A 14,709-nucleotide genomic window follows, 5' to 3' on the forward strand; every position below is an offset into this window, starting at 1 on the left:
CAAAGACTTTTTACACTTACTCTGCTCTCCTCAAAACTCTGATAATCCTTCTTCCCATCTGACTCCATTCTCAGTTAGCGCCCTGCTTCATAACTGGTATAAATCTAGCAAGAATACACTCACTTTCCTGTCACCAGATCCTTAAGCCTACCTATCCTCCACCTATGTTCTTTCTTCCCTGTTCCTATTTATCATACAAATATTTGTACATAGGCCGGGCACAGAGGCTCACACCTGTAAACCCAGCACTTTGGGAGGCCAAGACTGGTGGATCACTTGAGGTCAGTTTGAGACCAGCCTGGCCAACATGGTGAAACCCATCTTTACTAAAAATACAAAAAAATTAGCCGGGCGTGTGGCGCATGCCTGCAATCCCAGCTACTTGGGAGGCTGAGACAGGAGAATTGCTTGAATCCAGGAGGCGGAGGTTGCAGTGAGCTGAGATCATGCCATTGCACTCCAGCCTGGGCGACAGAGCAAGACTTCATCTCAACAACAACAAAAAAAATTGTACATACGGTACTGATCTAGGTGTTGCCAATATAGTGTAAACAAAACAAGCAAAAACTCCTGCCCTGCATAGAGTGTACATTCTTATGGTGAGAAACAAGTCAAATAGGTAAATATGCACATTTTATATTTCAGGTGATGGGAAGTACTATGGAGAAAAAGCACATTGGGGGAATAAAAAGTGCAGGGGGAGAGAGACAGTTTTAGACAGCATGGTCAGAGAAGACCACTGAGAAGGTACCATTTAAGAACAGGCCTGAAAGAAGTAAGTAAATAAGCAAGCCGTGCAGATACTGGCAAAAAGAGCTGTCCAGAAAAACGGAGGCACAAGCTCCTAGATCCCTGCGCAGGAGCAAAACTGCCATGTTCTATGAACAATGAGGTGGCCAGTGTGGCTGGAGGAGACAGTGAGGAACAAGGTCAGAGTTGGGGGTAGGCATGGGAGAGAACAGAGAAAAATAGCAGATTGCTTAGAGGCTTGTAGGCCATTTTAAGGACTTTGGCTTTTACAATGAGTGAGATGGGAAATTTTTGAGCAGAAGAGTTACATGTTCTCACTTTTAACGGGCTCTATTTGGCTGGTACATTGAGATTCAAAGAACAATCCACTCGTACACTTGCTCCCAGCCCCTTTCATTCTCAAAGTACTTGCTTTCTCTTTCAATTATACTTTCTCTGATCCCTCATCTATCTTTCCCCTTCAATTAATCAGACTTGTAGGCACACAAGTATGATCTAGGAGCTCCTACCAGCTGTTTCTCTGATATTCCTCCAAAGAGAAATATGTACTGCTCTCTCCATTTCCCCACAGACTGTTCACTTTTCAAACCACCAGGTTGCCTTCTGAACTCTGAGATCTCCCAAAAGCCTCCTGTGGTCACTTCTAACCCCAACATATTCACATCTCTGCACCATACAAACCAGTTATCTCCTCTTTTCTTAACACACTTTCTTCTTTGGGATTCAATGACTCTATACTCGCCTGATTTTCCTCCTCTTGCCCCTTCTTTGAGATCCCCTCTGACACACTTCTAAGACACTGACATCTCCCCCAACAGCTCTGTCCCAGCCCACTTCTCTTCACTCACTACACTTTTGCCTTGAGTGATCCCATCTAATCCCACAGCTGTAATTATTATCTGTATGCAGCTTGGCTCCTATGTTCAATAGCAGCCTCAACCTCTGATAGCTTCACCAACCTAACCAGCCCAATATAAAACTTCTGTTCCTCCTCTCAACCTAGTCCTCTTCCAATCTTAACCTTTACAAATTCACATGAATTCAGTTGAAGGTTCAACATAAATATCTAGACTCCCTTTTCCACACTGCAACCCAATACAAGTTCTATCTCAAAACATCTCAAATCCATTCACTTCTCTCCATATCTACTATATGACTACCCACATCCAAGCAATCATCATCTCTCACAGCTTAGTGACTAGGCTGCTTCCCTTCTTGGTGCCCAATAATCCATTTCCACACAGTAATTTTTTTTAACTTTTATTTTGAAGTAATTATAGATTCACAGGAAGTTGCAAAAATAGTAGACTGGTGCTTTGTAAGCTTCACTCAGTTTCCCCAATGGTTACATTTCACATAACTATAGGACAATATCAAAACCAGGAAAACCGACACAGTTGCTACTTTCCTGTGAGAGCCTCATGGTCGGCCTGTACTGGCCCTTGGGTGCTCAGGGGCCCCTTGTTTTATCTGGTTCTTAAATGTTTGTTACCACAGAAAATAAAACTGAGCTTTAAAAAAAAATGCTAAGGGTACCTAAGACCCTTTCAGCAAATGTGCAAGGCCAAAGACAATTTTCATAAAAATACTAACACATTATTTACCACTGACACTGTGTGGACATTTGCACCGATGGTCCAAAGGCAATGATGGGTACAGAGTTGGCATTGCAGCAAAATGAAGGCAGTGACACCAAACTGTTCTAATAGTCAGTGCATTTTTCACCACCATGAATTTGTAGTTTAAAGAGAATGTCAGCTTTACCCATGAGTGTACATCATCTTAATATTCTGTGTGCATAAAATCATTTCTGCTGCACATTGAAATATGATGGTTATCTTGGGAGAAAATACATGCAACTGTCTGAATGACAAGCTAAACTAGCCACTTTTTTCCAAAGAACATCATTTTTACTTCAAGAAAACGATGGACAATGATTATTCAGACTGGGATATTTTGCCAGACATTTTCTTTCCTTTTCTTTTTTCTTTTTTTTTTTTCAGACAGAGTCTCGCGCTGTTGCCCAGGCTGGAGTACAGTGGCGCAATCTCGGCTCACTGAAACCTCCATGTCCCAGGTTCAAGCGATTCTCCTGCCTCAGCCTCCCCAGTAGCTGGGATTACAGGCATGAGCCATTACACCCAGCTAATTTTTATATTTTTAGTAGAGACGGGGTTTCACCACGTTGGTCAGGCTGGTCTCGAACTTGTGATCTCCAGTGATCTGCCTGTCTTGGCCTTCCAAAGTGCTGGGATTACAGGCGTAAGTCACCACACCTAGCCTTTGCCAGACATTCTCTTTTCATGGAGATAAGCAAAGTGAGCCTGTCACTTCAAAGGAAACAACTAATAGATTTGTTGCCGATGATAAAATTTGAGCTTTCAAGCAAAAATTGGAATTTTGGAAAACACTGATCTACCATAATGACCTTGACAGTGTCTCAATATTTAAAGAATTTTCTCATAAAATCAATGGTGATATTAACAAATATAATTTCTTAATATTGTGTAAAAAATGTGTCAACCCGGTCGGGCGCAGTGGCTCATGCCTGTAATTCCAGCACTTTGGGAGGCTGAGGTGGGCAGATCGCTTGAGGTCGAGAGCTCGAGACCAGCCTGGTCAACACGGTGAAACCCCATCTCTACTAAAAATACCAAAATTAGCCAGGCGTAGTGGCGCACATCTGTAATCCCAGCTACTTGGGAGGCTGAGGCAGGAGAATTGCTTGAACCCGGGAGGTGGAGGCTGCAGTGAGCCAAGTTGTGCCACTGGACTCCAAACTGGGTGACAGAGCAAGACTCCGTCTCAAAAAAAAAAAAAAGTATCAATCCACATTTATAAGATTTGCATAATTAAATCAGTACTTTCCAAATGACCAATGCATGGTGTTACAAAATCAGATGTGGATAAAAGAACTATTTTAAGTGTAAGATAGACCAACGGATTTTAATGTAACAGAGTACAAAAGTTCACTAATATGGTTTCAGATTCCACATTGTAACTAACCTATACGACACTACCACTTATCAAGCTTTAGTGTAATATCAAGGAATATCTATTTCAATTTGAATCTCAAATAATATGGTTTTATTTCCAAAGCACATTTTCATTTAAAACTGTTTGTTCTACATTTTAACTATGACTTTTGCTTTGATCACATTTTTACTGTTTTTCTCCAAATAGTGAACACATGATTTTATTTTCCTCCACCATAAATCAAAGGACAACAATCTAAAAAGGCTACTAAAGTACTCCTTCCTTTACTCTATATTTCTGTGTGAACCCAGATATGTCTTCTTTGTACCCTTCAACAATACAACACACACAAAAAAAGTATGTGTATATATATTTAACACATAACATGTAAACTCAGAAGCAGATAAGAGAATCTCTTTTCTATTAAGCCAGACATTAATAAGATCTGCAAAAATGTAATAAAATATGCCACTCTTCCTACCAAACCTATTTTGTTTAGGAAACCATAGTTATTTTTAATGCAAAAACATTATATGTTATGCAGTGGGTTTATTATTTTTTAAATGAATTGATAAATATTTGTAATATGATAAATTATGGGTCTTAATTTGTTATATGATAAATATCAACAGATAAAATAATCCGCATGAACAAAAGTTTTTTGAAGAGTATCATTAACTTATAATAGAAAAAGGTTCTAAAGCCAAAAAGTTTGAGAACTGCTCTTTTAGGCTTATCTTGTACATTCAGTGATCTTGATCTGGTTCTTTTTGGTGAGAAATGATATATAAGTCACCACAATCTGTGTACTAGAGAGCAAACACATCTTTTTAAAAATTTCTGTAACCCAGATTTGAGAGAAATTTGCATTCACAGAAACCAACATTCTAAAATTTAATAACTGACCATTTTGTTTTTCGTTATTTTTCTTTTAAAAGGTCATCTGTTGTTTTTTTTTTTGGCAATTAATAAAACATCTATTCAAAAAATTCAACATGCAATTCACAAACATACAAAACACAGTGAATGGAACACAGGTCCTAAAATTAAGAGCTTGCTTTGCCAGTAACCCTGACTAGTTAAAATTAATTACGCCAATTAAAATAAATTTACCACTACAAAAGAAAACTTTCATCTTAGTGATTCCTTTGTGAGAATCATCCTTTTCCAAATGCCAGATGGATAGATGGGTAAATTTTTTAAAGGCAAATAAATGGAAATAAACAGTTAAATCAATCTATTTTTATTTTTATCTACAGAAGGAAAATGGAACAAAATTATATTCTAAGCCACTTCCCAACTCAGCTCTAAAATTTGTTAAGACTGCTGGTTGACACTAACGTTGAGAGTCAGAGGGTGAACACCAGAGGGCAGCTCTACCATTTGACCACATTTTGGCTTTGGAAAATCTGAGGGCGGTGGGATGCAAATGAAAGAAAAAAAGCTATATATGAGCAATTTGAGATACTACACTGCAAAGCAGAGGAATGTTAAATAAAGACACTTAGAGGAAGAAATGTATCTTCCCCACCTAACCCTTTTTTTTTTTTTTTTTTTTTTTTGAGAAGCAGTCTTGCTCTGTCGCCCAGGCTGGAGTGCAGTGGCGCGATCTTGGCTCACTGCAAGCTCCGCCTCCTGGGTTCACGCCATTCTCCTGCCTCAGCCTCCCGAGTAGCTGGGACTACAGGCGCCTGCAACCACGCCCAGCTCATTTTTTTGTATTTTTATTAAAGATGGAGTTTCACTGTGTTAGCCAGGATGGTCTCGATCTCCTGACCTCGTGATCTGCCCGCCTCGGCCTCCCAAAGTGCTGGGATTACACACCTAATCCTATTTTTAGATGCATCAAAATAAGGCTGAGACCAACTTTGGGAGGTTCCATTTGTAATTGTCAGTGTTATATATGTAACAGTGAGAAAATTATGGAATTGAAAAAACGATCAATGTGAAACACATCAAATAAAGTTAACTTCAAATGCATATTTTTTTTAATAATTTCATTTATTTATTTATTTTTAAGAGACAGGGTCTCACTATATGCTGCCCAGGATGATCAAACTTCTGGGCTCAAGCGATCCTCCCACGTGAGTCTCCCAAAAAGTTGAAACCATAGGCACATGCCACCACATCCAGCCCAAATAAATATTTTAAGGGCATTATCACTCAAATATTTGTTTCATTGTATTGGTCTCATGCTGCTTTTGATTCTTTGAGCTTATATTCAATCTTGGAGCTATTTTCCTAAAAATATAAATTTTCTTGAATATGGCAAAAGTCCCAATGATATGCAGATACTGTCTTTGCAACAAATAATTTCCTAAGTAAGGGCAAGGGATATAAAACCTATATTCACATTATAAATAAATTACACTACCTTTTTCACCTTAAAATATAAATCAAATGCAGGCAATAAAGACTTCCTCATAAATACGGTAAAAAAAATAATAAGCAGCAAAAAAAAACCATAAAAACATACAAAAGTTTTAGGATTACACAGGATGCATGGTAGTAAAACAATTTCAAACAATATGGCTTTATTTTCAAAATGCACCTTATCTTTCAGAAATTTCTGCTCAATTATAACTTTTATTCTGGCTTTAATCACATTTTTACTGTTTCTCTCCAAATACTAAACACGTAACTGTTTTCTTCTAATTTATGTGGAATGGATTTTTTTTACCATAACACAAATTAAAACTGAACACATTTTAAAGTACTCAATCATTAAATCACTTAAAATAATAAATCCATTACATAACATTTTTATAAATGGTATCTGTATTTTACCAAAAAAGTAAAGATTTAGAGAGAAGAGCGGCAGTGTTTTACATTACTACAAAACTCTTTTAATGTCTGGCTCAGTAGAAGACAGAGTCTCATACCTACTTCTGTATTCAACCTGTTACAGTATCACACATCATGAGGCCTCTGGAAAACAGCACTTTATACTCATGAGAAAATGAGCGTGAATAAAGCAAATCATCTCTCAGTACTACTATGAAAATGGTTGTGACCGCATTCCTCTAAGGTCCACAGCTAACACCTTGAGAACTTCTGGGCTAGGTTATACTGCCAAAACGAACAACTCCACAATCCCCTTGGCTTATTCAACACAACGAAAGTGTAATTCCTGCTCACATTACGTGTACAGTGCAAGTCAGCAGGAGACTCAACTCATTCTACCATCTAGGCTGCCAGAGATATTTTCATGTTCGCAACACCAAGAGGAAAAAAAGAGAGAGATGTGGCAAATGGTGCACTAGCTCTTAAAGCTCTCACCTGGAAATGACAAATATCACTTCAGCTCATTTCACCGGCTAAAGCAAGTCACACAGCCACAGATTAACCTCAAAGAAAATACAGTACAACCCTGCCAGGTGCCGAAAAGGAGAACTAAAATATATGTGACCAGCCCTTGTCACTACCACACTAGGCATAGCCATGTATCCAAGTCCTGGCAAGTGAGATGTAGGCAGATGAGATGTGAGCCACTTCGCAAGTTTTGCTTTTAAGAATAAGATGTGCATCCTTTCTGCATTCCCACTGGCTATGATATAGTGAGAACAAGAGAAAATGCCTTGGACCCAGAGATAGAAGTCACATATTCAGGAAAAGCAGAGCCATTCTGCCACCCTTGAACAACAACCTCTAGGTTAATAAAATAGAAATAAGCTTGAATATTTAGCCATTGTATTCTGAGGTATCTATTACATCAGCTTAGCCTATGTCTAAACTAATACATTGCTATATATATTAAACACACTATACTTTTTTTTTTCTTTTTTGAGACAGGGTCTTGTTCTGTCGCCCAGGCTGGAGTGCAGTGGCGCAATCTCGGCTCACTGCAACCTCCACCTCTCAGGTTCAAGGGATTCTCGTGCCTCAGCCTCCAGAGTAGCTGGGATTACAGGCATGTGCCACCATGCCAGGCTAAGTTTTGTATTAGAGACGGTGTTTCACTATGTTGGCCAGGCTGGTCTTGAACTCCTGGCCTCAAGTGATCCACTCACCTTGGCCTCCCAAAGTGCTGGGATTACAGACATGAGCCACCACACCTGGCCTTTTTTTTTATTTTTATTTTTTAATTTTTTTTTTGAGATGGAGTCTTGCTCTGTCACCCACGCTGGAGGACAGTGGTGTAATCTTGGCTCACTGCAACCTCTGCTTCCCTGGTTCAAGCGATTCTCCTGCCTCAGCCTCCCGAGTAGCTAGGATTACAGGCACCCACCACCATGCCCAGCTAATTTTTGTATTTCTAGTAGAGACAGGGTTTCACCATGTTAGCCAGGCTGGTCTTAAACTCCTGACCTCAGGTAATCCACCCGCCTCAGTCTCCCAAAGTGCTGGGATTACAGGCATGAGCCACTGCACCCGGCCAACTTTTTATCTTAACCAAAGTAGATGTTTATAAAGAATTAAATCAATTACTATATTGTAGGAGTGATCAAACAGTCCACATGAGGAACACCATGAACAGAAGACAATGTAAAACACCGTAACAGAGAACAAAAACAGACTCTGACAGATTGCTTTATAAACAGGGAAAACAACCCTCTCCAAGCCCCCATCACCACTATTCCACTCTCTACTTCTATGAGATCAACTTAGATGTACTACCTTTTACCTGTCTTTACCAATAGGTCAATTAGGAAAGGAAAAAATGTGAATTCCTTTTTGGGAACTGTTTCACCTGTTTCCAAAGGTTAGTGTCTGCTTTCATTACCATAGTCAAGATATTCTCAAATGTCTGTTTTTATTTCCTCTTTGACTCAGGTTGTTCAAGAGAGTTTTAAATTGAAGGTGAACAGTCTTTGTTGTTAGAAGCAGCCTGATTCTTTTTGCCCCATATAATGTTATCTTTTTACCTAGCTACCCAAAAGACTATCTTTAAGATCCAAAACTTTTCTAGAACATGTTCTGCTATCTAGCGTATATCCTACTCTGCTCAGTTTTCTCTGACACAGCCTGTGTGTTTTAAGTCATCATTCTTCCTTCTCCCTCCATGCACTCAACCAAAAGTTTTCTTGATACATTTCTAAAAACATACTTTTTAAATAATACATTATATTCCACTGTTTCCATTCCTTCCTTGGAAATTACAGTTACAAGTATATTGGATTTCTTTTGCCAGTCTTACACATCTAACCTTTTTTCTCCAATCTCTTTAATCATTTGTTTACATCCATTAAATTGTGATCACTTTCTCCATTACTATTCTTCGTGTGTTTTACTGTGCTTTTATAGTATCTACTTTCAAACTGCTGCTAATTTAATTGTCCTTTCTGTGATATTTTCTCTTCTGCTTTAAGTATTGCCAGTTCACATTTCATCTCTTCCTGCTGACTCACAATATCATCTCTCAATTTATCTGTTTCTGTTTTATGATCTTCACAGAGGTAACTACATCATCAGTTTTTTTTTTTTTTAATTTGTAGTGAAATATTTTATAAGAATTTTCACCTGCTTCCTAAAAATGTTATTTCTGGTAACGACTCTCTGTCTCTCTTTTTTTTTTTTTTTTTTTAACAGTACCTTTTAATTACTCATTGAATGAGCTGAATTTTCCTCGATTGGTAACTTGTATAAGCTCCTATAAAAAGATGGGAGGTGAAGGAAGACCAGGGTAGCATTTCAAATTAATTAGGCCTCACAATTGAATGGCTCTCTCCTTTGCTGCCACAGAGACAGACTACTTTGGATACATGCTATTGGTTTACATAATTGTTGAACAGTCTGCCTGATCTGCTTCTCTGGACCAATTCCATCCATGAAATATTGTTCTCCCATCTCTACACAACCCAGTTACAGTGAGTTGTCAAACTGTTGCAAAACAATTTAGGGTCCACCCTAAACCTTCAACAAGTATATTTTTGCTGGAGCTTTCTGAGATCTGCTATTCTGAGCCCTCTGGTCCCTATGTGTACTTATCTTCACTTCCTCCCAAGTGGCTTCTGCCCAATGTCCCAGTTGCATTTGGCAGCCTTTACATGTATTGCTGAGTCTGCAGCTAATGTTTCCTAATCTTGCCAATAACTGAATTTTCAAAGAATGAGGCTGTTTAGTCCTCCTAGTTTTTTAGGATTTGAAATAATTTCCAGGAAGAGATGGGGAAGACAGAATTATTCAATGATGTTCAAACTGGAAGTTTAGATATACAATTTTTAAAGGCCTCCTGGCTCTTGTGAAGTGAATGGATTACATAAAGGAATCAAGAGTAGAGGCAGAGAAGTAAGGAGACTATTACAGTGGTCTTAGAAACAGATGATAAAAGCCTGGTCAAGGTAGCAACAATGGGCATGGAGAAATACACAGACAAGTGATTTACTTTTAGTGATAGATACAAAACACAGTATTCACTGGTAGCCTGGATGAAGAATGCTAAATGAAAAGATTGTCAAGGATGACTCCCAGATTTATGGCTTGCACTTCTGCGTGGTTAGAATGTCATTTCACTGAGTCAGAGTAACACTAGAGGATGAAAAGATTTGCAAAGGCTCAATCTGGGGGAACACATAATGTGAGAGACGACTATGAAACTTCCAGGTAGCAATACTTAATAGGCATGGAGATACAGAGGGATTGGTCTCCACTACAGATGACATCTAAATCAACAGGACTCAAATGAGATTGTCCAAGGACACTGTATAGGTTAAAAGGAGAAAAAGCTGAGTCCTGAGGACTATTTAGAGGTCCTACAGAGGAAAAAGTCCCATAAGTAGGTTTAGAAGCAGTGGCCAATGAAGTGGGAAGAAAAACAAGAGACAATGGTACCGCAGACACCAACTGAAATAAGTTTCAAATAGGAGGGACAACATCCAAAAGAAATGTCAACTGCTGCTTAGAAGTTAAATAAGACAGAAGCAAAAATAAAATAAATCCACTAAGTTACCACCTGAAAAATAAAGGTGGCCTTGGGCTTCTATAGCCTATCAACATGGAAAGACAGGAAATAAATGAGGTAAACCAAGTACTTGCCCTAGCTTACAGCCTTGACAGTTTCAGGTAATGTAAGAAGGCAGAACCCAGACAGCCCAACAGTCTTTAGTTGAGGAGATAAAGGTAAGAGTCCAGGGAAACCATCGTGGCTAGAATTCCAAGAAGAGATGACCAGAGGAGAGAGAGCTGCACAGAGAAAACTCCAGAGATGTGCAGAAAGCCTCCCTCAAATACACAGCTGAATATAGATCAGCTCAGGAGTGTAAGGAAACTACCCAAGACTAGGAAAAAACATCATCAGAAAGGATTCAAAGTAATGCTGCTAGGTAATCACAGGACAGGGAATTGTGTCTGATCCCACCAATCAAAATTTAAAAATCTCATGATTAGCAGAACACTGGATAGAGTACACACAGGGGTCTAACCTCAGTAGTAAGGAATAATTTAGTCAGATAGACTGAGAATAGCTCCAGTCCTATCTAACAAACATTAAAAGAAAGACTCAAAAGATTCACACTTTTTTGAAGTAACTTAACTGCATCCCAGAATAAGGCTCAAGAATATTTAAGGAATACAAAAATGTCCAGGACAGCAGAAGGTAAAAATCACCTATCAAAAGTTACCAGGCATGCACAGAAACAGGTAAGTACAATCTATAATGGGAACAATCAAAATGAACAAAGAATAGATACAAACATTATAATTAATAAACAAGGATAATAAAATAGGTGTTGTAACTATATTACGTGTGTGCAAAACTAGTCACTTAAAAAATATTAAAAAGTCCCAAATCAGACTACAATGTCTGAGATGAAATATACTTTGTATAAGATAAACAGCAAATTTTATGTGTCAGAAAAAAAAGATGAGTGAACTTGAGGACACGCAATAAAAAGTATCCAAAATAAAAGAGAGAGAAAAAAGAATTAGGAGAAAAAATTTGACAGGGCAGTGATCTGTGGACCAATTTCAAGGAAAGACATATACATTTCATTGAAGTTCCTGAAGGACAAGAGAGAGAGAAAAGAACAGAAATATGTAATAAAATTATGACCAAAATTTTTCCAATTTTGATAAGCTACATACCCAAGAAGCTCAATAAACTAAAGGCACAAGAAACATTAAAAAAAAAACAAAAAACCTACATCAAGGGACATCATAATCAAACCTTCCAAAATCAGTGATTTTTAAAAGAAAATGGGAAAAAGCAGCCAAATAACAAAAGACAGGCTATACACAGAAGAACTAAGATAAGTATGACAACAGAATTATCTTCAGAAAAAAAGCAAGCAGCCAGGAAGCCAAGAGTGGTGGCTCACACCGGTAATCCCAGCACTTTGGGAAGCTGAGGCAAGAGGGCAGCTTGAAACCAACAGTTCCAGATGAGCCTGGGCAACATAGCAAGACATATCTCTGTTCATTAAAAAAGAAAAAAAGAAGTAGAAAATGAGTGATAAGACAATGATAATATATATTATTTAAATTTCTCTAAAAGACAATTAACTAAACTAAAAGTAGTGTGCTGGGTCTATAACATAGGTAACAGTAAGCATATGACAAACAGCACAAAGGTTAGAGAGAGGGGAAGTGGAAGGTTTTTTTGGGTTTTTTTTGAGACGGAGTCTCGCTCTGTCGCCCAGGCTGGAGTGCAGTGGCATGATCTCGGCTCACTGCAAGCTCCACCTCCCGGGTTCACGCCATTCTCCTGCCTCAGCCTCCCGAGTAGCTGGGAATACAGGTGCCCACCACCGCACCCAGCTAATTTTTTGTATTTTTAGTAGAGATGGGGTTTCACCATGTTAGCCAGGATGGTCTCGATCTCCTGACCTCGTGATCCGCCCGCCTCAGCCTCCCAAAGTGCTGGGATTACAGGCGTGAGCCACCACGCCTGGACTATGGAAGGTTTTTATACTATGTAGGAAGTGATGTATCACTAAAAGATAGACTATGATAAGTATACTAGATGTATAGTATAAACCCTATAAAAATCACTAAAGCAAAATGGAGTTCTAGCTAATAAGGAGCTATGCCAACAAGAAGATGAAATGGAAACAGGAAGAAATATTCATTAATCTAAGAGAAGGAAGAAAAGGAGGAAGAAGAGAATAAAAAATGAGACATATAGAAAATAAATAGGCCAGGCACAATGGCTCACACCTGTAATCCCAGCACTTTGGGAGCCAAGGTGGGTGGATCACAAGCTCAGGAGTTCAAGACCAGCCTTGCCAAGATGGTGAAACCCCTTCTCTACTAAAAATACAAAAAACTAGCCAGGCATCGTGGCAGGCACCTGTAATCCCAGCTACTCAGGAAGCTGAGGCAGAGAATTTCTTGAACCCGGGAAGCGGAAGTTGCAGTGAGCCAAGATTGCACCACTGCACTCCAGCCTGGGCCACATGGTGGGACTCTGTCTCAAAAAAAAAAAAGAAAAGAAAAGAAAAGAAATAGTAAGATCATATTTTTAAACACATTAAATATAGAAGATCTAGGGCCAGGCGCAGTGGCTCACGCTTGTAATCCCAGCACTATGGGAGGCTGAGGCGGGCGGATCACGACATCAGGAGATCGAGACTATCCTGGCTAACACGGTAAAACCTCATCTCTACTAAAAATACAAAAAAAAAAAAAAAATTAGCCGGGCATGGTGGCAGGCGCCTGCAATCCCAGCTACTCGGGAGGCTGAGGCAGGAGAATGGCGTAAACCCGGGAGGCAGAGCTTGCAGTGAGCCAACATCGCGCCACTGCACTCCAGCCTGGACGACAGAGCGAGACTCCATCTCAAAATAAATAAATAAATAAATAAATAGGATCTAAAATCCTCAATTAAAAGACAGAGAAGGGTAGACTGTATATTTTTTAAAAAAAAGCAGACACAATACATGTTGCCTACAAGAAATGTGCTTTAAATATAAAGATAGAAATAGGCTAAAAGTAAAAGAATAGAAAAAATACATCATGCTGATACTAATCAAGTCAACTATGGAACTAAACTAAAATCAGTAAAAACCTTTAGAAACCCCTCAAATATTTGGAAAGTAAATAACAAGCTTCTAAATAACCCATGGATCAAAGAAAAATCAAAAGGGAAATCAGAAGGTATTTCTAACTGAATGAAAACACAACATATCAGAATTAGCAGGACATCACCAAAATAGTATTTAGGGGGAAATTTACAGCAATAAATGTCCACAGTAGAACGGAAATCTTTCAAACCAATGACCTTAGCTTTCAATGTAAAAAATAAGAAAAAAAGAGCACATGAAACTCAAAAGTAAGCACAAGTCAGGAAATAATAAAAATCAAAATAGAAATCAAAGAAACATGCAAAATCATAGGAAAATCAATGAAACCAAAAGCTTGTTCTTTGAGGATATCAGTAGAATTGATAAACTTCCAACCAGGCTGATCGAGAAAAAAAACAAAACACTAATTCCCAATATTAGGAATGGAAAAGTAACGTCACTATAAATGCTAGACAGTAAAAAGATAAAAGAATACTTCAACAACTTTATGCCTATAAATTGGACAACATAGAAGAAATGAACAAATGCCTTGAAAGACATTAGCTTCCTAACATTTTCACAGGAAAGTATTTGTTTCCTACTGCTGCTGTAACCAATTACCACTAACCTCACTGCTTAAAAACAACATGAACTTATTATTGTATTACAGGCTAGAGATCAGAAATCCAAAACCAGTTTCAATGGGCTAAAACCAAGGTGTAAGAAGAAATGGTTTTTGGCATGTTCTCACTCATAAGTGGCAGTTGAACAATAAGAAATCATGGATACAGGGAGGGGAACATCACACACTGAGGCCTGTTCGGGGGTGGGGGGCTAGGGGAGGGATAGCATTAGGAGAAATACCTAATGTAGGTGACGGGTTGATGGGTGTAACAAACCACCATGGCACGTGTATACTTATGTAACAAAACTGCACATTCTGTACATGTAACCCAGAACTCAAAGTATAATAAAAAATAATAATAATTTTAAAAAAAGAAGAAGAAATGGTTTTTCTAGAGGCTCTGAGGGAGAATCCATTTCC

At 38.5% G+C, this 14,709-nt stretch overlaps 1 protein-coding gene across 10 annotated transcripts in view; it reads right to left on the reverse strand.

Moving 5' to 3' along the window:
• The window catches only part of AGTPBP1 (ATP/GTP binding carboxypeptidase 1), a 195,711-nt gene that overhangs the window by 147,122 nt on the left and 33,880 nt on the right, over positions 1 to 14,709 (reverse strand). The gene's annotated exons all lie outside the window — the stretch shown is intronic.

Source organism: Pan troglodytes, chromosome 11 (assembly GCF_028858775.2).
Source record: "Pan troglodytes isolate AG18354 chromosome 11, NHGRI_mPanTro3-v2.0_pri, whole genome shotgun sequence".
NCBI lineage: Eukaryota > Metazoa > Chordata > Mammalia > Primates > Hominidae > Pan > Pan troglodytes.